This window comes from Balaenoptera physalus (genome assembly GCF_965194825.1).
Source record: "Balaenoptera physalus genome assembly, chromosome: 9".
Lineage (NCBI taxonomy): Eukaryota > Metazoa > Chordata > Mammalia > Artiodactyla > Balaenopteridae > Balaenoptera > Balaenoptera physalus.
Window position 1 is genome coordinate 34645626 of NC_138888.1, and position 24024 is coordinate 34669649.

A 24024-nucleotide genomic window follows, 5' to 3' on the forward strand; every position below is an offset into this window, starting at 1 on the left:
TTAAGGAAGTATTTACTATGTGACATTGTGCTTGAATCCATGATGGATGCAAAGAAATATGGCATAACTCTTGTCTTCACAAAATGCATAGTTCCCTTGGAAGAGAGAAGACATTCTAAAAAACCAGCAAATATTCAAATTAGAGACTGTTAACTTTACCAGGAGAGTAACAGCCACGATGATGAGCTTGAATAATTGTTTTAGTTAATATTTTCCGTATATAGTGTTTAGGATGTCAGGAAAATATGGATGACATTCTTGAAAGAAGATTGCCTAAATGGTTATAATAATCAAAATGGGAATGCTTTAAGGAAAATGTTTCAAAATGTCTTTAACATATATATTTCTGATGTACTTCATTCCTTGATGAACCAGAGAAATGAGTTATGCTTTACTTTAGAAAATGTACACAAAAATGCATTCTCGAAGGGGGGAAAAAAAAAGAATGAGATGGAACTGCCAAACCTCAGTTGCTGAGTACTACATTTTAATTTTAATGGTTTTTTAAAGGCCCTTCCCTTATGGTATAATTTTTTTTTAAAACAAACAAATCTTACATGCAAGTGAAGTTCAGTAACCTTAATTGTTGAAATATAATTATTTGAATTTTTATATGTGGTTTATTTATGAGAATGTATTAGTAGATGACTGAATATATTGTCCTATATTTAAGACAAATTATCATAATTTCAGAAGAATCCAAAAATTAACCACTTGGATATTTCTTTAAATTAAAACCAATTTTGAAGAATTCATAGTAAAGTACCTTTTGTTAAGCACTCAGATAGTTTGGGCTTGCCAAGTTCTTTTTTTACATTTACAAAAGACATGCTAAAATGTTCCAAGAAACCATTAGCGTATATTAGAATATTAAAAATAACTAAAGTTTGATCATGACATTTGGTTGTTGGAAATGTCCTTAAGCAACCATTCAGATAGAAGGTAAATAAACAGCAAAACCTCCTAACTCTCCCTATAGCTTTACATTCGAAACAAGATTTCTTGAAATTTTCAGTCCTAGTGTTTAATTATTTATTGAAAACTTCACTTATAGAGAAAAAGTGTATGCATTCACATGTGAAAATGAGTGGGTAGGCTCAAGGGATTCCGTTTATGTTCAGCAGCACTATCTATCCATTTGTAAAGTTCTGTTAGATTTGTTTGATTTTAGTTTTTATTTCAAGTTGATGTTTTCCTTAGTACCTTACACACATATTCTTCAAGTACCTGAAAATGGGCCGAGTAATCCAGAAACTATGCTTTAAAAAGTTTATTTAACTTGACATTTTGAAAATTATAAATGAATGCTTTTACTTTCTTCTTGGAGAGTAGAAGATGGAGAAATAGCCATAGGTGACAGGTAATCCAGTTTGGGGCGAGGCTGGGGAGGGGTGAAAACTTCTTCCCAAACTTCTCTGCGATTTTATTCTCACAAGTGACAATGTTCGTAGACCATCAATATAGAATTATAATAAAATTAATAGCTACATTTTATTTATAAAATGTGCCAGGTAGTTTTCTAAGCACTTTACATATAGCATCTTACTTTATTCTTACTACCGTTCTTTGAGGTAGGTACTATTTTTTCCCACATTTTGTGGATTTGAGAATGATGCATACGGATGTTAAGTAACGTACACTCTGGTAACCAAAAGTCTGATTCCACAGTCCATTCCCTTTAACCTGTTTCATATATGTATACGGTCTATTCACGAGCAGAGGTCTCTGTTCTCCTATTGTGGCTAAATTCAGTAACTTAAGAAATGTACCACATGTAGAAACACATAGAGGCTAGGAAATAGTCTTGTGAAATTTGTTCTAGGTCACTAAAATAAACAGGCTAGTATAAATAAAAGCAGTGCCCAAAAGAACTTGGCCCCAGGAATCAGAGAGCATGATTGACAGTAAACTCATGGTAAACAGTACCATACTGAGGCAGGCTCTAATTAAAGAACTAATTCTTTAGGTCTCCATGCAAATGAAAAAGATGTTTAATATGTGTTTAATGACAGCATCTGTTCTACAGTGAAACCTAAAACAAAATCAATTATTTATGAATTAAGCTCAATTTATATAGAATATCTAATTTTTAAGCTGAAGTATCAAATAATCTAAGTTACCAAAAGTTTATTCTTCCTATACTTTGAAAATAACATCCATTGACCTCAAGGATTTTCTTTTTTCTGTGTTGATGAGGTTTATTTTGATATGTAGTTTTCAAAGCCCTTAGATTTCATAACAACCCCTTTAGGGTAAATTTGCTTAAAGTTAATATATTCATCGCTTTCTTATTCTATGCTTAGCACTGAATAAGAAATAAGTGAAGTAGTAAATATGTTCCTTGCCCTGGAGAAACTTGCTCTCTAGTTGAGAAAATAAGAAAAATACTTGAAAGATCAAAAAACAATAGAAGGCAGTTTAAAATGAATATCATTAAACCAGCCTGATATTCATGATAGGTAAAAATGTTAAAGTACTTTTCAAGTTTCTGACATTAAATGAACACTTCCTCTGTCAAAGATTTTCCACCTTAGTTTTTCGGTCTGCAATAACGTTTTCCCCTCCTGTCACTTGATTTCTCCCAGTAATTTGACATTTTTATTATTCAAATTGAAATCTTTACTTTGCTTCTTAAGCATGAAAACATGTTAAGGCTATTTCTAGAGGATGCATGTGGTCAGTAGTTTACATTTCATTTTATAGCTAAATTCAGATGTAGAATTTTAAATGTGGCTTTTCTGTTATTAAAAGTTAGCTTCAATCAGCCAAAATATGTAGCTCATTTCTTATGTGCCAGGAACTTACTCACTGCAGAAGATACAAAGATCCATTAATTCATCATTCATTCATTCATTCATCAGCCCAAATATTTATTGAATAGTGATTATGTAATAGCATTTCAGTATGACAAAGCAGGAAATAATAAAAGTAAAATTTAAATGATATTAGATGGCATTAAGTACTAGGGAGAAAAATGAAGCAGTAAACAGACACTGGATTTTAAATAATACGATCAAGGAAAGCTTCACTGACATGTGACCTTTGAATAAAGCCCCGTAGCAGGAGATGGAGTGAGACAAATGGCTATCTGGGAGAACATTCTAGGCAAAGAGAAGAGGAAGTGCAAGGGCCCTGCCAGAGACAAAAAATGTGCCTGACATGTTTAAGTGGAGTCTACTGTGTAGGTTAGACCAAGAGTAGTGGGAGATGAGGCCAGACTGGGAGCAAGGTTGGGGGTGGGGTGGGTAGGAGAATGTGGAGCACCCAGAAGCCCATTGTGATGACTGACTTTCACTCTTACTCTGACTTGGGTGGGCATCACTGGAGGATTTTTCAGGGTCCCTCTGACAACTGTGTGAAAGAGGAGCAAAGGAAGAAGTAGGGGTTCATTCCAGTTTAGTCTGGATTCAGTTTCACTGATTGCAGCCCCAGCTGATAGTGGCTAAGATCAAAGAAATAACAACGGTGGAAGTAACCATAAGCGGTCAGATGCTAAACGTATGTTGCAGAGAGTAGGAATAGAATTGATGATGAAATGGATGTAAAGTATAAGGTGAAAGAAGGCCTTAGGAGGACTCCAAGGTTTTTGGCCTGGATACCTAGAATATGGAGTTATTTTACTGAGATGAGGAAGACTTGCATAAATTGTTTAAGGATAAATAGGCTGTAGTATAGCAGTAGCTCAGTTTTGCAGACATTGTTTGAGATGCCCATTAGACCACTCAGCTGAGATGTTTGGAAGGTAATTGGATATATGAATCTGGAATTCAGGGAGAGAGCCAGCTGGAGATTAATATTCAAAAGCGTTTATCTTTCCCATACACACTTTGCTTCTCCCTACATGAATGAATACAGTGATGGAGAAATACTAAAAGTATGGGTGGAAGTTCTTCTCTGTCCAAAATGGCAGCCAGGATTCTCTGCAACCCTGTTATTTTTGTTCATTTGTTTTGTTTTGTTTTTTCTGAAGGCCCTTCATACCCACTCCCTTCACAATGAAAATATCTAGTTATCCAAAAAAAGAGCTTGACTGTTACTGCTATGGTGAAACAACTGATTGTTCCTGTCGTTGAAGTTGTACAGTTTCATTTACCTCTTTGGTCCAATAGTGTTTTATTCTTACCACATTAAGATACAGCTTACCTGCTTGTGGACCTGTACCTCACCACATTGTGAGTTGTACAGGGAAAGGAGTCATGTCTTAATTATTTTTTTATCCTAAGGAACTAGTCTGGCCCATTTGTATTTACTTGCTAAATATTTGTTAAAGTTAATTATTCTAGTAAGAGCTGATTTTAGAGTTTATTCTATGTTTTAAAAATTGACTCTATATGGCAAATGTATTAGCTGATGAATTATTTTAACATTTATTTATTTAGCACTATTTCTTCAAAGCCCATTTTATATGTACTGTTTATTTCTATATAGGGCATAGTTTCTGTTTTCAAGTTTCCATATTAACATAGGAAACCTGAACACACAGACACACAGAATGAATGGAAAATATTATGCATTAAATGCCTTAATACAGGTACAGGTAAAAGTTTCTGAGAATTAAAGATCGTTTATCACTTTGTCAGGCTTCCTGGGGCAAACTTTCACTGGGAAGATAGTATATTTCTAACTGGATGTTGAACTACTTCAATAGGAAGATCTACAAAAGGAAGATATTCTAAATAGATGGAATGAAACGGACAATAGTACATATGTTGGGCAGCTCTGTACTAGCTTTGGTATCTGATGAGTTGATTGGCTAGAGTGCAGCGCATGGGGAGAAGTATATGATATAAAGTTGTATTAGGGAATACTTCTATGTACTTTGTATTAAGAGATTCTTGGGTTATACAACAAGGTTTTTTGGGTTTTGGGTTGTTTGCTTTTTGTTTTGTTTTTTTTAAACTATATTTGTTTAGCCTACCTAGGAAACCTCCAACAATGGTTTGAATGGACAAGTTATGTAATTAGAAATGCACTTTGGAAGATCTGGTTGAAGAAGGCACTGGGAAGTCTTGGTAGTAACAAGAATTTCAGGCCCTGGGTTAAAGAGAGGGTCTGAGAAATTCCATAGATCTTATGAAATGATGTAGTAAATAGATGTGGTAATTTATGAGGGGCTATGTGAGGAAAAGAGGAGTCAATGATACGGTCAAGGTTTTAGTCTAGGAACTAAAGCCTTTAATAGAAGCAGGGAGGTTAGAATGAGGCACTCATGAAAAGAAGATGATAAATCTTGTTTTAAAGGTATTGTATTTGAGCATCCAGGTGGAAATCTACAGGCAATTGAAATTCAGAGCCAGCAAGAGATGGTTTGGAACTGGTCATATGGATTTGGATATGGAAAGAATATGATGACTAAAGTAGCATATGCACAGAAAAACATAAAAATAATTCTTCAGTGCTTTTACACTTTTACACACTTTCTCTTTCATGTACAGTTTGTGAATGTCTAGAAATTAGGAACTTTCATAATACTTCAAATTTAGCATTACTAGGACTTATTTGTGGAAACAAAAGAAAGCAATCTCCCAGGTTGTCGTTTCTATGTGTTGTCACCGTTTTATGTTATTCTGTGGAATCATTTGAAAATATTAGTAAATTTTATTTTATTTTTTATTTATTTATTTTTACATCTTTACTGGAGTATAATTGCTTTACAATGGTGTGTTAGTATCTGCTTTATAACAAAGTGAATGAGCTATACATATACATATATCCCCATATCCCCTCCCTCTTGCGTCTCCCTCCCACCCTCCCTATCCCACCCCTCTAGGTGGTCACAAAGCACCAAGCTGATCTCCCTGTGCTATGTGGCTGCTTCCCACTAGCTATCTATTTTACATTTGATAGTGTATATACGTCCATGCCACTCTCTCACTTCGTCCCACCTTACCTTTCCCCCTCCCCATGTCCTCAAGTCCATTCTCTACATCTGTGTCTTTATTCCTGTCCTGCCCATAGGTCCTTCATAACCATTTTTTTTTAATTCCATATATATGTGTTAGCATATGGTGTTCATTTTTCTCTTTATGACTTACTTCACTCTGTATGACAGACTCTAGGTCCATCCACTGCACTCCAAATAACTCAATTTCGTTTCTCTTTATGGCTGAGTAATATTCCATTGTATATATGTGCCACATCTTCTTTATCCATTCATCTGTCGATGGACACTTAGGTTGCTTCCATGTCTTCACTACTGTAAAGAGAGCTGCTATTAACATTGTGGTGCATGACTCTTTTTGAATTATGGTTTTCTCAGGGTATATGCCCAGTAGTGGGATTGCTGGGTCATATGGTAGTTCTATTTTTAGTTTTTGAAGGAACCTCCATACTGTTCTCCATAGTGGCTGTATCAATTTACATTCCCAACAACAGTGCAAGAGGATTCCCTTTCCTCACACCCTCTCCAGCATTTATTGTTTGTAGATTTTTTGATGATGGCCGTTCTGACTGGTGTGAGGTGATACCCCATTGTAGTTTTGATTTGCATTTCTCTAATGGTTAATGATGTTGAGCATTCTTCCATGTGTTTGTTGGCAATCTGTATACCTTCTTTGGAGAAATGTCTATTTAGGACTTCTGCTCTTTCTTGGATTGGGTTGTTTGTTTTTTGGATATTGAGCTGCATGAACTGCTTGTAAATTTTAGAGATTAATCCTTTGTCAGTTGCTTCATTTGCAAATATTTTCTCCCATTCTGAGGGTTGTCTTTTCGTCTTGATTATGGTTTCCTTTGCTGTGCAAAAGCTTTGAAGTTTCATTATGCCCCATTTGTTTATTTTTGTTTTTATTTCCATTTCTCTAGGAGGTGGGTCAAAAAGGATCATGCTGTGACTTATGTCATAGAGTGTTCTGCCTATGTTTTCCTCTAAGAGTTTGATAGTGTCTGACCTTACATTTAGGTCTTCAATCCATGTTGAGTTTATTTTTGTGTATGGTGTTAGGGGGTGTTCTAATTTCATTCTTTTACATGTAGCTGTCCAGTTTTCCCAGCATCACTTATTGAAGAGGCTGTCTTTTCTCCATTGTATATTCTAGCCTCCTTTATCAAAAATAAGGTGACCATATGTGCGTGGGTTTATCTCTGGGTTTTCTCTCCTGTTCCATTGATCTATATTTCTGTTTTTGTACCAGTACCATACTGTCCTGATTACTGTAGCTTTGTAGTATAGCCTGAAGTCTGGGAGCCTGATTCCTCCAGCTCCGTTTTTCTTTCTCAAGATTGCTTTGGTGATTCGGGGTCTTTTGTGTTTCCATACAAATTGTGAAATTTTTTGTTCTAGTTCTGTGAAAAATGCTGTCGGTAGTTTGTTCGGGATTGCACTTAATCTGTAGATTGCTTTGGGTAGTATAGTAATTTGCACAATGTTGATTCTTCCAATCAAAGAACATGGTATATCTCTCCATCAGTTTGTATGGTCTTTAATTTCTTTCATCAGTGTCTTATAGTTTTCTGCATACAGGTCTTTTGTCTCCTTAGGTAGGTTTATTCCTAGGTATTTTATTCTTTTCATTGTAATGGTAAATGAGAGTGTTTCCTTAATCTCTCTTTCAGATTTTTCATCATTAGTGTGTAGGAATGCAAGAGATTTCTGTGCATTAATTTTGTATCCTGCTACTTTATCAAATTCATTGATTAGCTCTAGTAGTTTTCTGGTAGCGTCTTTAGGATTCTCTATGTATGTCATCTGCAAACAGTGACAGCTTTACTTCTTCTTTTCTGATTTGGATTCCTTTTATTTCTTTTTCTTCTCTGATTGCTGTGGCTAAAACTTCCAAAACTATGTTCAATAATATTGGTGAGAGTGGGCAACGTTGTCTTATTCCTGATCTTAGTGGAAATGGTTTCAGTTTTTAACCATTGAGAACGATGTTGGCTGTAGGTTTGTCATATATGACCTTTATCAACACCATTTTTTATCATAAATGGGTGTTGAATTTTGTCAAAAGATTTTTCTGCGTCAATTGAGATGATCTTTTCTCCTTCAGTTTGTTAATATGGTGTATCACATTGATTGATTTGCGTATATTGAAGAATCCTTGTATTCCTGGGATAAACCCCACTTGATCATGGTGTATGATCCTTTTAATGTGCTGTTGGATTCAGTTTGCTAGTATTTTTTTGAGGATTTTTGCATCTATGTTCATCAGTGGTATTGGCCTGTAGTTTTCTTTGTGACATCTTTTTCTAGTTTTCATATCAGGGTGATGTTGGCCTCGTAGAATGAGTTTGGGAGTGTTCCTCCCTCTGCTATATTTTGGAAGAGTTTGAGAAGGATAGGTGTTAGCTCTTCTCTAAATGTTGATAGAATTCGTCTGTGAAGCCATCTGGTCCTGAGCTTTTGTTTGTTGGAAGATTTTTAATCACAGTTTCAATTTCAGTGCTTGTGATTGGTCTGTTTATATTTTCTATTTCTTCCTGGTTCAGTCTCGGAAGGTTGTGCTTTTCTAAGAATGTGTCCATTTTTTCCACGTTTTCCATTTTATTGGCATATAGTTGCTTGTACTAATCTCTCATGATCGGTTGTATTTCTGCAGTGTCAGTTGTTACTTCTCCCTTTTCATTTCTAATTCTATTGATTTGAGTATTCTCACTTTTTTTCTTGATGAGTCTGGCTAATGGTTTATCAATTTTGTTTATCTTCTCAAAGAACCAGCTTTTAGTTTTATTGACCTTTGCTATTGTTTCCTTCATTTCTTTTTCATTTATTTCTGATCTGATCTTTATGATTTCTTTCCTTCTGCTAACTTTGGGGTTTTTTTTGTTGTTGTTGTTCTTTCTCTAATTGCTTTAGGTGTAAGGTTAGGTTGTTTATTTGAGATTTTTCTCGTTTCTTGAGCTAGGATTATATTGCTATAAACTTTCTGTTAGAACTGCTTTTGCTGAATCCCATAGGTTTTGGGTCATCGTGTTTTCATTGTCAGTTGTTTCTAGGTATTTTTTGATTTCCTCTTTGATTTCTTCAGTGATCTCTAGGTTATTAAGTAGTGTATTGTTTAGCCTCCATATGGTTGTATATTTTACAGATTTTTTCCTGTAATTGATATCTAGTCTCAGAGCATTGTGGTTGGAAAAGATACTGGATACAATTTCAATTTTCTTAAATTTACCAAGGCTTGATTTGTGACACAAGATATGATCTATCCTGAAGAATGTTCCATGAGCACTTGAGAAGAAAGTGGATTCTGTTGTTTTTGGATGGAATGTTCTATAAATATCAATTAAGTCCATCTTGTTTAATGTATCATTTAAAGCTTGTGTTTCCTTATTTGTTTTCATTTTGGATGATCTGTCCATTGGTGAAAGTGGGGTGTTAGAGTCCCCTACTATGATTATGTTACTGTTGATTTCCCCTTTTATGGCTCTTAGCATTTGCCTTATGTATTGAGGTGCTTCTATTTTGGGTGCATAAATATTTACAATTGTTATATCTTCTTCTTGACCCCTTGATCATTATGTAGTGTCCTTCTTTGTCTCTTGTAATAGTCTTTATTTTAAAGTCTATTTTGTTTGATATGGGAATTGCTACTCCAGCTTTCTTTTGATTTCATTTGCATGGAATATTTTTTTCCCATCCCTCATTTTTGGTCTGTATGTGTCCCTAGGTCTGAAGTGGGTCTCTTTTAGACAGCATATATACAGGTCTTGTTTTTCTATCCATTCAGCCAGTCTGTGTCTTTTGGTTGGAGAATTTAATCCATTTACATTTAAGGTAATTATCAATGTGTATGTTCCTATTACCATTTTCTTAATTGTTTTGGGTTTGTTATTGTAGGTCTTTTCCTTCTCTTGTGTTTCCTCCCTAGAAAAGTTCCTTTAGCATTTGAGTAAAGCTGGCTTGGTGGTGCTGAATTCTCTTAGCTTTTGCTTGTCTGTAAAGGTTTTAATTTCTCCGTTGAATCTGAATGAGATCCTTGCTGAGTAGAGTCATCTTGGTTGTTTTTCCCTTTCATTGCTTTAAATATGTCCTGCCACTTCCTTCTGGCTTGCAGAGTTTCTGCTGAAAGATCAGCTGTTAACCTTATGGGGATTCCCTTGTATGCTATTTGTTGCTTTTCTCTTGCTGCTTTTAATATTTTTCCTTGTATTTAATTTTTGGTAGTTTGATTAATATGTGTCTTGGCGTGTTTCTCCTTGGATTTGTCCTGTATGGGACTCTCTGCCCTTCCTGGACTTGACTGACTATTTCCTTTCCCATGTTAGGGAAGTTTTCAACTATAATCTCTTCAAATATTTTCTCAGACCCTTTCTTTTTCTCTTCTTCTTCTGGGACCCATATAATTTGAATGTTGGTGCGTTTAAAGCTGTCCCAGAGGTCTCTGAGACTGTCCTCAATTCTTTTCATTCTTTTTTCTTTATTCTGCTCTGCAGTAGTTATTTCCACTATTTTCTCTTTCAGGTCATTTTTCCGTTCTTCTGCCTCAGTTGTTCTGCTATTGATTCCTTCTAGAGAATTTTTCGTTTCATTTATTGTGTTGTTCATCACTGTTCGTTTGCTGTTTAGTTCTTCTAGTTCCTTTGTAAATGTTTCTTATATTTTCTCCATTCTATTTCCAAGATTTTGGATCATCTTTACTATCATTATTCTGAATTCTTTTTCAGGTAGACTGCCTCTTTCCTCTTCATTTGTTTGGTCTGGTGGGTTTTTACCTTGCTCCTTCATCTGCTGTGTATGTCTCTGTCTTCTCATTTTGCTTAACGTACTGTGTTTGGGGTCTCCTTGTCGCAGGCTGCAGATTCGTACTTCCCGTTGTTTTTGGCATCTGCCCCCAGTGGGGAAGGTTGGTTCAGTGGATTATATAGGCTTCCTGGTGGAGGGGACTAGTGTCTGTGTTCTGGTGGATGAGGGTGGATATTGTCTTTCTCTTTGGTAGGTCTGCGTCCGGTGGTGTATTTTCGGGTGTCTGTGACCTTATTATGATTTTAGGCAGCCTGTCTGCTAATTGGTGTCATTGTGTTCCTGTCTTGCTAGTTGTTTGGCATAGGGTGTCCAGCACTGGAGCTTGCTGGTCATTGAGTGGAGCTGGGTCTTAGCGTTGAGATGGAGATCTCTGGGAGAGCTTTCGCTGTTTGATATTACGTGGAGCTGGGAGGTCTCTGGTGGACCAATGTCCTGAACTTGGCTCTCCCACCTCAGAGGCACAGGCCTGACACCCAGCCGGAGCACCAAGACCCTGTCAGCCACATGGCTCAGAAGAAAAGGGGAAAAAAAAGAAAGAAAGAAAGAAAAAAATAAAGAAAAATAAAGTTATTAAAATAAAAAATAATTATTAAAAACAAAAAAATTTTTAAAGTAATAAAAAAAGAAAAAAGAAAAAAAAGAAAGAAAGAAAAGAAAGAAAGAAGAGAGCAACCAAACGAAAAAACTCCACCAATGATAACAAGCACTAAAAAGTATACTAAAAAAAAAAAAAAAAAAGGCAGCAGAACCCTAGGACAACTGGTAAAAGCAAAGCTATACACACAAAATCACACACAGAAGCATACACATACATACTCACAAAAAGAGAAAAAGGAAAAAAAAAGTATATCGTTGTTCTCAAAGTCCATTGCTTTAATTTTGGGATGATTTGTTGTCTATTCAGGTATTCCACAGCTGTAGGGTACATCAAGTTGATTGTGGAGATTAAATCCGCTGCTCCTGAGGCTGCTGGGAGAGATTTCCCTTTTTCTTCTTTGTTTGCACAGCTCCCGGGGTTCAGCTTTGGATTTGGACCCTCCTCTGCGTGTAGGTCGCCTGAGGGCGTCTGTTCTTCGCTCAGACAGGTCGGGGTTAAAGGAGCAGCTGATTCAGGGGCTCTGGCTCACTCAGGCCAGGGGGAGGGAGGGGTACGGAATGTGGGGCAAGCCTGCAGTGGTAGAGGCCGGCGTGACGTTGCACAGCCTGAGGCGTGCTGTGTGTTCTCCCGGGCAACTTGTCCCTGGATCACGGGACCCTGGCAGTGGTGGGCTGCACAGGCTCCCGGGAGGGGAGGTGTGGAGAGTGACCTGTGCTCGCACACAGGCTTCTTGGTGTCGACAGCAGCAGCCTTAGCGTCTCATGCCTGTCTCTGGGGTCCGCGCTGATAGCCGCGGCTCGCGCCTGTCTCTGGAGCTCGTTTAGGCAGTGCTCTGAATCCCCTCTCCTCGCGCACTCAGCAACAGTGGTCTCTTGCCTCTTAGGCAGTTCCAGACTTTTTCCCGGACTCCCTCCCAGCTAGCTGTGGCGCACTAGCCCCCTTCAGGCTGTGTTCACGCAGCCAACCCCAGTCCTCTCCCTGGGATCTGACCTCCGAAGCCTTAGCCTCAGCTCCCAGCCCCCACCCGTCCCGGCGAGTGAGCAGACAAGCCTCTCGGGCTGGTGAGTGCTGGTCGGCACCGATCCTCTGTGCGGGAATCTCTCTGCTTTGCCCTCCACACCCCTGTTGCTATGCCCTCCTCCATGGCTCCGAAGCTTCCCCCCTCCACCACCCCCCGTCTCCGCCCGCGAAGGGGCTTCCTAGTGTGTGGAGACCTTTCCTCCTTCACAGCTCCCTCCCACTGGTGCAGGTCCCATCCCTATTCTTTTGTCTCTGTTTTTTCTTTTTTCTTTTGCCCTACCCAGTTATGTGGGGAGTTTCTTGCCTTTTGGGGGATCTGAGGTCTTCTGCCAGTTTTCAGTAGGTGTTCTGTAGGAGTAGTTCCACATGTAGATGTATTTCTGATGTATTTGTGGGGTGGAAGTTGATCTCCACATCTTACTCTTCTGTCATCTTGAAGGTCTCCCCCTAAAAATATTAGTAAATTTTAATAGAAAATATCTTCATCAACTGTCTTGCATAAAGTATGATAAATAGGTTCCTTTTTTATTTTTACAATTTAAGGGAATGTCATTTTTTTCAAGTCCCTTATAAAACACACTGGAATATTTGCCTCACCATGTAGACTGGCTCAAGGCAGTCCATGCTCTAAAACTAATTGTTGAATAACTTTTCAAATATAAGGAAAGGAATTATTCAGGATTCCCATCAAGATGAATCACCTTTTACTTATTTCTGCCTCATATATAGGACTTAAGCAGATCTTGGACATACTCAATTAGAATAATAAAAGATTTCACAAAGGAATAAAGGTGAAATAATGTTCAGAAATCTGTAATAGAACATTAAAAAAGTAAGATTTCTATTGTGGAAAATATTAGCACCACCCCCCTCTCAGCATTTGCTGAGTTTATAGATGTTTATTGATTTTTTTCTGGACAATCTCAGACCTTAAAATAGTGGGCATAAAATATACAGCAGTTCCTTAAAAGTTTTTAATGTAGGAATATTCATAAAGCAGATTTGGATATGAATTTTATATTCACTAGTTTATTTGCTAACTTTAAAATGATTATATTTATTTTTCTAGTAATTAAATTTGTCCTCGTTCCTTTATCCTAAAAGAGATCGTGAATCTTCAGTTGTAATATAGGCTCAGTTTGTCCCAGGTGGAAGTTAAGGAGTTCATTATTCTTATCTCTGTCAATTTCCTAATTTACAAATGAGCTGAAGCAATTAATTCTTGCAAGTCTCCTGTATTAATTATAGTGTTAGGCAGGTTTCCTTGTGGTTTTGTAATTCTTTTTGTCACATTTTCACTCTGTTTACTATCTCAGCTTGATGCTTGTTGATATGCTGATTCATGTTTTAGTGTACTAGAAGGGTTTTATTCATCTGGAGGAATGAGTATAAAGAGGTCACACCTTATCATCACACTGGCATTTCTAGTGTGTGTCGAGCATGTATCTCCTTTTAATTTAATTTCTGAAAAATGTACAGGGATTTCTGCAGCTAAGCTGTACAAATCGATAAAATTTGTAATCAAGGCTGTCTAATCTCTAAACCTGATACAAAACTTCACAACTATTGATTACATGTGAAGGATCTGCAAGCTGTTAATCATGCATGAAAGCATAGAATAAATGGTGGCTTCAGAAAAGGAAATGGACAAATAATCATCACCCCTGCAGTCCTTATCTGTCTTTCTGTTCCCCTGAAGCAAGCATGTTACCAGACTTTCATTTTATTAAATCAAATGATATATTAAAGTGTCTCAATAGCCATTATCACTTTCAAAATTTGTATTACTCTAGCCTTTTTCTATTATAATTTAGAAATTTTCTCATCTTTCTTCAGAAAGATGATCCAAAGCAAATTAGTTTATTTTGTAAATTTCCAGAAGGAATGAAAGAAGGACCTAAGTTGATGTATTAAAATCATAATCTTTGTTGGGAGTGAAATGAGCCATACATACTTGGAATATCATTATAATGTAATTGTTGTAGTTTATTTTGGGTGGTCTTGGGGGGTCTTCATGCCATAAGATAGCCTCACTTAAAATGGGCCCTCCTAACCTCTCATTTACTAATATACTTTATAATAATTTCCGAGTTTGAATTGACTGGCTTGACTCATTCAAGGACAGATGTAAGATGTTTACAAAGGAGTTATGTAGTTGAGGAAAACATGTACTATTTCTGCATCTAAGTAGTATTAGAGGGATTTGGATAAAAATATATATGTAAATGTATTTTTATGTTAGACCTATCCATTCAAAAGTAAAGAAATTTAGATTATATTGCTGATTCACTTTATATATACCTGTAAACTTATATTGATATAAAAATTAAAATATTTTAATAAATGTGTTGCAGCGATGGATTAGGGTGCTAGAAAACGACTCTAAATTATTATAGCTTAGAATAAAGTATTGACATGTCTTATACCTCATAGAATTATTAGTCCAATATTTAATATATTAGTATCTGTGGGAGCATAGTGAAGAAATGAACCTGCCCTCAAAGAGCATACAGGAAATAAAGACAAAAATATATTCATTTAAAGTAGTTTTTTAAATCTTATATCATACTGCCACAATATTTGGCATATGCCAGGCCCTTAATAAATGTTTACTTTAATACAAAAAGAATACTGAATAAGCATGTAGTGGCTCAGCACAACTCATTATTAGAGAAATAAAATTTGTAAAGTACTGTTCTATGGAGGGATCACTGACATAATCTTCACAAAAATATTTAGGTAATTTACCAAGTGAAGAGATTAGGGATAGGGATTATATCAAAATGCTGAACAATTACTAACCACAAAATCTCATCAGTGGCAGAAAGCCTCTGATGATCTTGTCTGGCTCACAGATCTGCTGGTGGACTGGCAATTGGCTGGTCTAGATGACCTTTGCTGGTGCAACGAGGTGACTAACTCAGCTCTGTTCCACGTGCATTTCTTAGTCCAGAAGTGATGGTGGAGGTGTAAGAGCAAGAGGAGCTCACAGGACTTTTTGAGATATAGGCTGAAAATTAGCACACCACCACTTTTGCCTCATTCTGTTGACCAAAGCAAGTCATGAGGCAAGCCCCAAATCAAAAGATGGGGAAATTAACCCCACTTCTTTGGTGTGAAGGGTTGTAAAATCACATGGCCAACAGTGTGGATACAAAGAGAGGTGATGGGGCTTCCCTGGTGGCGCAGTGGTTGAGAATCTGCCTGCTAATGCAGCGGACACGGGTTTGAGCCCTGGTCTGGGAAGGTCCCACATGCCGCGGAGCAACTAGGCCCGTGAGCCACAGCTACTGAACCTGCGTGTCTGGAGCCTGTGCTCCACAACAAGAGAGGCCGCGACAGTGAGAGGCCTGCGCACCGCGATGAAGAGTGGCTCCCGCTTGCCACAACTAGAGAAAGCCCTCGCACAGAAACAAAGACCCAACACAGACTAAAATAAATAAAATAAATTAATTTAAAAAAAAAAAGAGTAAATACTAACTTGATAGGAAAAAAAAAAAAAGAGAGGTGATGAATTGGAGCCATCACAGAATTGAGCTCTTAAGTTCTATTTTCATTAGCTCTTGAACATAAAACATATTAAAATTAGTTGCTTTATTGTTCAGAAAATGAAGTTTCCAAGCATATACTATGGGCCAACCACTTTGCTTGGCATACAAAATATTTGCCTCATTTTTTAGTACAGCCTAAGAAGTGTGTCATTTATCTTCTTTTTAGGGTGAAGAGGGCATTGAAAATTCCCTCTAGAGTTTTGTCATTGCTGTATACAGCTCCTCTCCAGTCATCTTATTTTATGCACTGTATATTACAAAGTAGTTTTTTCCAGATTACTTATTTAGGGTAATATACAACTCACTGTATGTTTTTGTATGTGATTAATGCTGTTGCTAAATATTTTTATGAAAAATAAAGTTTGTTTTTACACTAGGGGTAGATTATTCTCTGCTTTTTTTCCTTCAATAAATTTTTTAAAATGCCTTTTCTCTTTCTATTTTATGTTTTATCCAAGTATAGGTGGTTAGCTATAAAAAATGTTTTATTTTTTGCATTGTTTAAAGTATAACATATAAGCAGAATATGCAGTATGAGAGATGAATTGAAGTGGATTGATTGACTGTAATTACATGGTTCTTCCAACACAGTCTGATATTATTAGATAAAAATTTAAGCAAAAAACATTAAAGAGCCCCCAAATTTTCAACTCCCCATGTTTTGAGAATTAGGTTTAATAAGACATTCAGTAGGATTTATCTATTGGAAAAATAGTTATTTTTGTCTTTTTTTTCCACGTCACTTTGGTAGTAAGTTCTTTTGAAAATCAAACAATTTCCTTAGCACTATTGTAGAGAGTATGCAAATGTTATTAGAATTATCTGATGAACTTCAGTCAGACTCTTGAGAGCAGTGAAGATGACATATTTTGGTTTAATTTGATAATGTGCTTAGTATCGTTCTGAAGGTACTGGGTAAATATTTCTGTGACTCTGCAGGAGAGCTGAGTGAGCCATGCACCCCCTGTCATTCTGTATCCCCTGAGGGCAAACATGTCATTTCAGCAACACAGCCAGAAAGCCAAAAGAGCTGACAGCTGGTTTGTGGTTATTCCTGGACCTGAGGCTCCCTCATATTACAGTACTAATCAAGTCATCTCACCAACTTATCATTAACTCAATTTGACCCGTGGGAGCAGAGATGAAATCTTTTTGGCAAGACTAATGATGCTGTAAGACTGAAAAGATGTGCAGTGTAAAACCTTGATTATCCTCAGTCATTACCATGAGGAAAAGAATAAAAATACAAAGCATCAATAGAGAAAAGTAAAGACAATGTCTTCCAAAGCATTTCAGTTTTTTCCTCCCCCAAGGTATGCCAATGTTTTCTTCCTTTTTAAAAAAAAAAATAATTCAACTTTGTTCAGAAATTTCATCTCAATTATTTTTTATTTTACACCAACAAATATTTTCTCTAACAGTCAGGAAGTTCACTTTCCTTGTGTTTGTTTTGATAAATGGAATGGAAATTGTGCTTTGCAGTCAGCTTCTAAGGTTTCTGATGAAAAGGCAGCCAGAAGCACGATGCTCCCTGTCATGCTTCAGTGTTCTTAGTTTGTGACATCTTTGACAACATCTTCCTTTTCTTCTTGGCATGAGCTTTGGGACATCTTCTATTTCTCTCTGACTGACAGCTGGATAATAAGTTTTATCATTAAAAACTGATTCTGGGAAAATGTGATCCCTGCCCTCAATTCTCTTGTAGCTGCTAAAGCTTTTGTTTTCACAACTCTTTCAGAGTAACCAGAGATTATCACTAGAGAAGGATCTGGATATTGACCTGTCATGTCATGTGTTGTTTAACAAATACCCAAAATTGAATTTCCTTTTATCTGTTATCTAGAACCACTTATTAAATCATCTTGCTGTTGAGAGGTGACTCAACGTCAACAGGTCCTGTCTACTCATGTTGCCTTAATTTTTCTTAATCTTCAGAGAATTATTAAGTAGTTCTTCATTTTATCCTATCAAGTTGTGTTAAATATTTGACACAAAAACTATTACAAGGATAAATTCCATGCTCGATCTGTTTAGAATTTAAGTAAGGGCAGTGATATGTTATTTCTTTATTTATCTGCTAATTGTATATTACTGGTCATAGATTTGATATGTAACTTTTCTGCTATTTCTTTTTATTTCTTCTTGATTTCATGTGGCTTTTCTCACTGTAACAACTAGGAAATAGGTGAACAATAAAAGGAAAAATGGAATGGGAAAAGTTAGTAAACCTGGCTGATCAACTTTTGGCAGAAAAATAAAGAAAACCATTGTCTACTGAAGTCACACTCCTTCTTGGCACCTTATTCTCCCCTAACACATTGCAATCTTTGGATTTTTCCACTTCCAGTGTCTGCACACTTGACAAAACCTCCAAATTAATTTTTCTAAAGTAGTTAATTAATTGTGTTAATTTCCTGCTCAGTTACTTTCCATTGGCTCTTAGATCAAGTTACATCTTATCATGACATCCAAAGTTTTTCCAATCTTTTCCCAACCAATTTTTCCTATATAACCTCCTATTAGATAACTTGTACAGCAACCAAATGGGATTACATATTTTTTCCAATTGTGTTCATATTTATTCATCTTGTTTCCTCTGCATTTTTATTATTTATCCAAACTATGTCTATAGATCTTCTTGCCTTACCCATTGAGACCAAATGCAAATATCTCTTCCATTTGACAGGTGGAAGTTGTTTCTCTCTCTTGAATTCCTATAGTATTTTATTCCATTCATATACCATTTATATCATACTGTTTTAATTTTTTTCTTAGTTTATCATCTTTAATAAATAAATGTTAAGCTCCTTGAGGTCTATTATTGTTTTATTCACTTTAGAATCCTCCACAGTGTCTGGTATCATACACTTTATATAATAGGCAATCTATTTTTTTTCACAATAGATGGATTACTTGTTCAAAATATTTTAGTATGATCCTTTGCTGCATGAAGGTCACTCCCTTGCTATATTTATTCCCAAGTTTCTGCGAGAATTTTGCCCCACAACTTTTTCCAATTCCTTGTTTCTCTCCCAAATTTCCTTTTACTAGAAAATCAAAATGAGAGAGAAGGAAAGAGAACTGTTTTATAAACACATGTATGGAATACCTAACAAAAATTTGAAAATGGAAAGTAAAAAATTGGGAAGAAGAAAGAACATTTAGTAAAATTCAAACCACTTGACAAGTAGTGCATTGATGAATGTGATCCCCATTGTTTTATCATCATTGTGGTGACCTATGTTGTTATATAAATACTGTTTACTGTGACGCCTCTATGTGCCATTCACTGTACTAGGTCATTTATTTAAATTATTTAATCCTTAAAACAGCACTTATGCCCAGGTTTATATAACATAGTGAGTCCTGAGCAATATCTTTCTACTTCCGTTTATTCTACAAAAGTTAATTATTCCAATTTTAAAAGTATAAATTTTTACTTATGTATTCATATCTCAGAAATATAACATAATTATTGGTGAGGCACAAGACTAATGGATCAGGGTGAGGAATTTAGGTAATTTTCTTGTCAAATTCTCTGATAGAATTTTCTTTGAATGGATTTCATAGTAGTAGAACAGTCTCAAGTCCCTGCTGTTTATATACTGATTTTAAAAAAATCTGTGTATATGTGGTTGTCAGCCCATGTCAGAGCTAACAGACTTCAGAGGTGTTGCGTAGCAGAGTGCCTGTTGTATGTGTGTATGTATGTGTATGTGCTTATATATGTATATGTGAATATATACATAGATGTACATGCATGAATACATATATATGATTATAACATATATGTAAATATAGCTGAGACTATCCAACCTCAATAAAAACTGGAAAAAAATAAAGCACATGTCAATTAAATAAGTGTAATTAGACAGTGACTTCCTCTGAATTACTGCAGATGCCTTAGAGCTCAAAATAATTGAATTTTGACTTTAGATGTGTTTCTGCTTACGTGTGTGTGTGTGTTTACTTTGTTGTATGTTGGTTTCTGAATATTGCCCTAGGTGGCAGTAAGATTATATTTTAAGTCACTATTTTAGTAATAACAATTCATTTTGCAGCATTTCTTCAAGCCATTGTGAAAAATATAGATTTTAAATACCATATTGACCTCGTAGAAAGATTCTTTGCCTATTAAAAAGCTATTTCTTTTCACATATCTTTGTTTTTTTTACCAGTTAATAAAGTGTTGGCAACTGATATTATGATTGTGGTTTATGCACATATGTATAGGATTTCTAAAGGTACCTTTTCCAGATTTTAAATTAGAGTTTTAAAATCTAATGTATATTAGTGTCAAAGTTAGCAGCATTTAAATACACCAAAACAGAATTCTCACTCAAAGTGAACTCTATGTATTTTTTTTACATACTACCAATACATAATAAATATATCTTTTGTCAACTCTTAAAAATGAATAATTGAGGATGTAGAGCTATTGTGTCCTTCACAGTGTCTGGGTATGCTTTTATTTTACTTTTTTTATTTTAATTTCAAATACGAGAATAAAAAGAGTGGGGGTAGTGAGTTCCTTCTGCTTTTGACAGCGAGTCCCTCAGTATGCACACATTTACATCTCTTCTGGCTCTTCCAAGCCTAGAGAAACCCCAAGTTCCTCCAAACTTTGACTTGCTCTAGGGCTATTCAGAATGTCAGGCAGTTCTAATAGGCAGTCAGCTAGCTGCAGCAGCTGAGCAGAAATTGAATAGCACATACATTCCCTATTTTCAGTGCTCCATAAAAGGGTTGAATGAAGGAAGCCAAAAGGCAAAAGAAATTGGATATAATGAGATTAGTTAGGAGAAGAAAATTTCTATTTATTTTTATAATTATTTAACTTTATAAATAGAGAAATTAATTTTTAAAATTATTTTATTATTAGTTTGGGAGAAAATGTAAATATGTAGTCAGTAATTTGACAGGCAAATTGTAGAGGCTTTTAGTCCATGAAGTGTTAAGTAGGTTTTTTTTCTTTACCATTTTGCGTTTCCACTTTTTTTCACATTCGTGTGTACACATTTTTTTATTTCTTTTTTTTAAAAGAAGCCTCTAAATTTGCTGTTCAGAAATACGGTCCCTCTGTGATGACTAAAGTCATGTGTAAACTTTAAGCCATTCCTATGAATATCCACTTTTTTTGTTGTTTTTTGTTCTGTTTTTAGGGGTTTTATTGGTCTTGTAGTTTCTAATCATTGCCAAAGTTACTAAGGTAAAATTTTCCTCCACTCCTACCAATGAAGTTGTGTCATACATCTGTAAAACAGATTCTTTTAAAAATTTTATTTCATTTAATTTTTTAATACATTATACCCCCTTTACTTATTTCTCTGACCCCTCATCCCCTGCTTCTGGCAACTGCCAATCTGTTCTCTCTAACTGATCTATGATCTTGTTATTTTGGTTATTTTTTGTTTTTGTTTTTAAGACCCCACACATAAGAGAGATTATATGGTATTGTCTTTCTCTGTCTGATTTATTTCATTTAGCATAATACCCTGAAAGTCTATCCATGTTGTTGCAAATGTCAAGATTTCGCTCTTTTTCATGGCTTAATAATATTCCATGGTATATATGCATATATGCATAGATATGTATATGTAAACACATCTTCTTTACTCATTCATCCCTTGATGGACACTTGTGTTGTTTCCTTGTAAATAGTGCTTCAGTGAACATGGGGGTGCATATATCTTTTCAGTTAGTGTTTTTATTTTCTGCAGATAAATACCCCAAAGTGGAATTGCTGAATCATATGGTAGTTCTGTTTTTAATTGAGGAACCTTAATACTGTTTTCCGTAGTGGCTGCACCAATTTATATTCCCAACAGTGCACAAGGGATCCCTTTTCTCCACATCCTCACCAACACTTGTTATTTCTTGTCTTTTTGATGACAGCCATTTTGAGAGGTGTGAGGCAATATCTTGTACTTTTGGTTTGCATTTCCCTGATGATTACTGATGTTGAACATCTTTTCATGTACCTGTTGACCATCTGTGTGTCTTCTTTGGGAAAATGTCTATTTGGATCTTGTGCCCATTTTTTAATCAGCTTGTTTGGGTTTTTTTGCTATTGAGTTGTAGGAGTTCTTTATATATTTTGGATATTAACTACTTATCAGATATATGATTTGCAAATATTTTCTTCCATTCAGTAGGTTACCTTTTCATTTTGTTGATGGTTTCCATTGCTGTGCAGAAGCTTTTTAGTATGATGTAGTCCCACTTATTTATTTTTGCTTTTGTTGCCTTTGCTTTTGGTGTCAGATTCAAAAAAAATCATGCCCTAGACCTGTGTCAAGGAGCTTACCACCTTTTTTTTTTTTTTTTTTTTTTGGGAGTTTTATGGTTTCAGGTCTTTAATCCATTTTGAGTTAATTTTTGTATATGGTGTAAGACAGTGGTTGTGTTTCACTCTTTTGCATATGACTGTCCAGTTTTCCCAACACCATTTAATGAAGAGATAGTTCTTTCCCCATTGTATATTCTTGACTCCTTTGTCATAAGTTAATTGACCAGATATGTGTGCATTTATTTCTGGGCTCTCTATTCTGTCCATTCATCTATGTGTCTGTTTTAGTACAAATATCATATCGTTTTAATTATTTTAACTTTGTAATATAGTTTGAAATCAGAGAGCGTGATACCTCCGGCTTTGTTCTTTTTTCTCAAGATTACTTTGGCTATTTGGGGTTTTTTTGTGGTTTCATACAAATTTTAGGATTATTTGTTTTATTTCTTCGAAAAAATGCCATTGGAATTTTGATAGGGATTGCATTGAATCTGTAGATTGCTTTCAGTAGTATGGCCATTTTAACAATATTGATTTTTCAAATCCATGAGTGCTGAATATCTTTCATTTGTGTCTTCTTCAATTTCTTTATGCTTTTCTTAGTCTTTTAAAGTTGTATTAGAATGCAGGGTAAGTGCAAATTGAATAGTGGTATAAAATGAAAAGATGTATGAAAGAGAATGATCACTTGGAAAAAGAGAAGTTTATAAAGGAATAAGATGTCAGATTCAAAATGAAGGGTGTATGAAAACAGGTATATGACTACTAGACCTAAAAAAATTAAAACAGAGGAATAAATATTTATTGGTGTTTTCTTTTATTGCTGTATGGGATATTTGCATTCATATGCATCAGGTATTTTCTGGAGAAATTTCTCAATCTAGACACTTTTAGAACAACGTATGGACTAACTGCAATGTGGCCACTCAGTTGTATCTGATTGCTACCTAACAGGCAGCAAAGTCACAATTTATCTGGGAAGTTTTTGGATGATCCTACCTATAAGTGCCTAGCCAGTTTGTGGGCAGTGATGCCAAAGACTGTGTTTTTAGTCTAACTAGACGGAAAGGAAAATGTCATCATCTCACTCTTGTGCCTGGCAGGGAAAATGAAAACATAGCACTAGACATATAAAGAGATTTTTTAAAATGATTAAAAAACCACATCTTTCTTCCAGCCTACTTAACACTGAAACAAAAGTGGTAAAATAGGGGGACTGGATATTGTAAACAATCAGAAGATCAGACAGAATTTAAAACCTAAACTTTGGATTCTACCAAAGATTAATTTGCATATATATATGTGTGTTTTTATAGTTTTGAGGTTTTAAATTAAATGGCCACCAGAGTGTATTTCAGATTGCACATTAAATATATTGAACTGGAATCCCAATTTGGGTTTGCCATCTGTGTGCCATGCTGATTATTTTTACACAACTAAGATTTTAATCTCAAAAATGAAAATTTATAAAAACACCCATATTGGACTTTTTGTATTACTTATTTTTCTTCACTTTTTCCCTACTGATTTCTATTTTTCATGAGCACTAACAATCCCTAGTGAGTTAATGGAGGCACCAACAAGACCTCAACCTTGACCGTGACTTTAATCTCTTTGTCAAATCAATGTATTAAAGTTTTGCTGTGTATTGGTTTGTTTACTGTGTAGACTTTGCCACGGCCATGACTTTCATAGGGTAATTATTTTGATTAAGTTAGATGATTAAAGTTAGTCTTGCATGAGAAAAGTATACACTTGGGAAGCAGTGATGGATGGATTCCAGTCTTCAGAGTGTTTAGTTCTGCCAGCATTTTCCAGTTGAATGGAAATTCACTTCCCAGTTTGGTTTCGGTGACACTGAATGGATTGTCAAACCTGAGCATTT

The 24024-nt window shown here is 35.6% G+C and overlaps 1 protein-coding gene across 6 annotated transcripts in view; it reads left to right on the plus strand.

The window, feature by feature from the left end:
• The window catches only part of PTPRK (protein tyrosine phosphatase receptor type K), a 574209-nt gene that overhangs the window by 433777 nt on the left and 116408 nt on the right, over nucleotides 1–24024 (plus strand). The window lies entirely within an intron of this gene.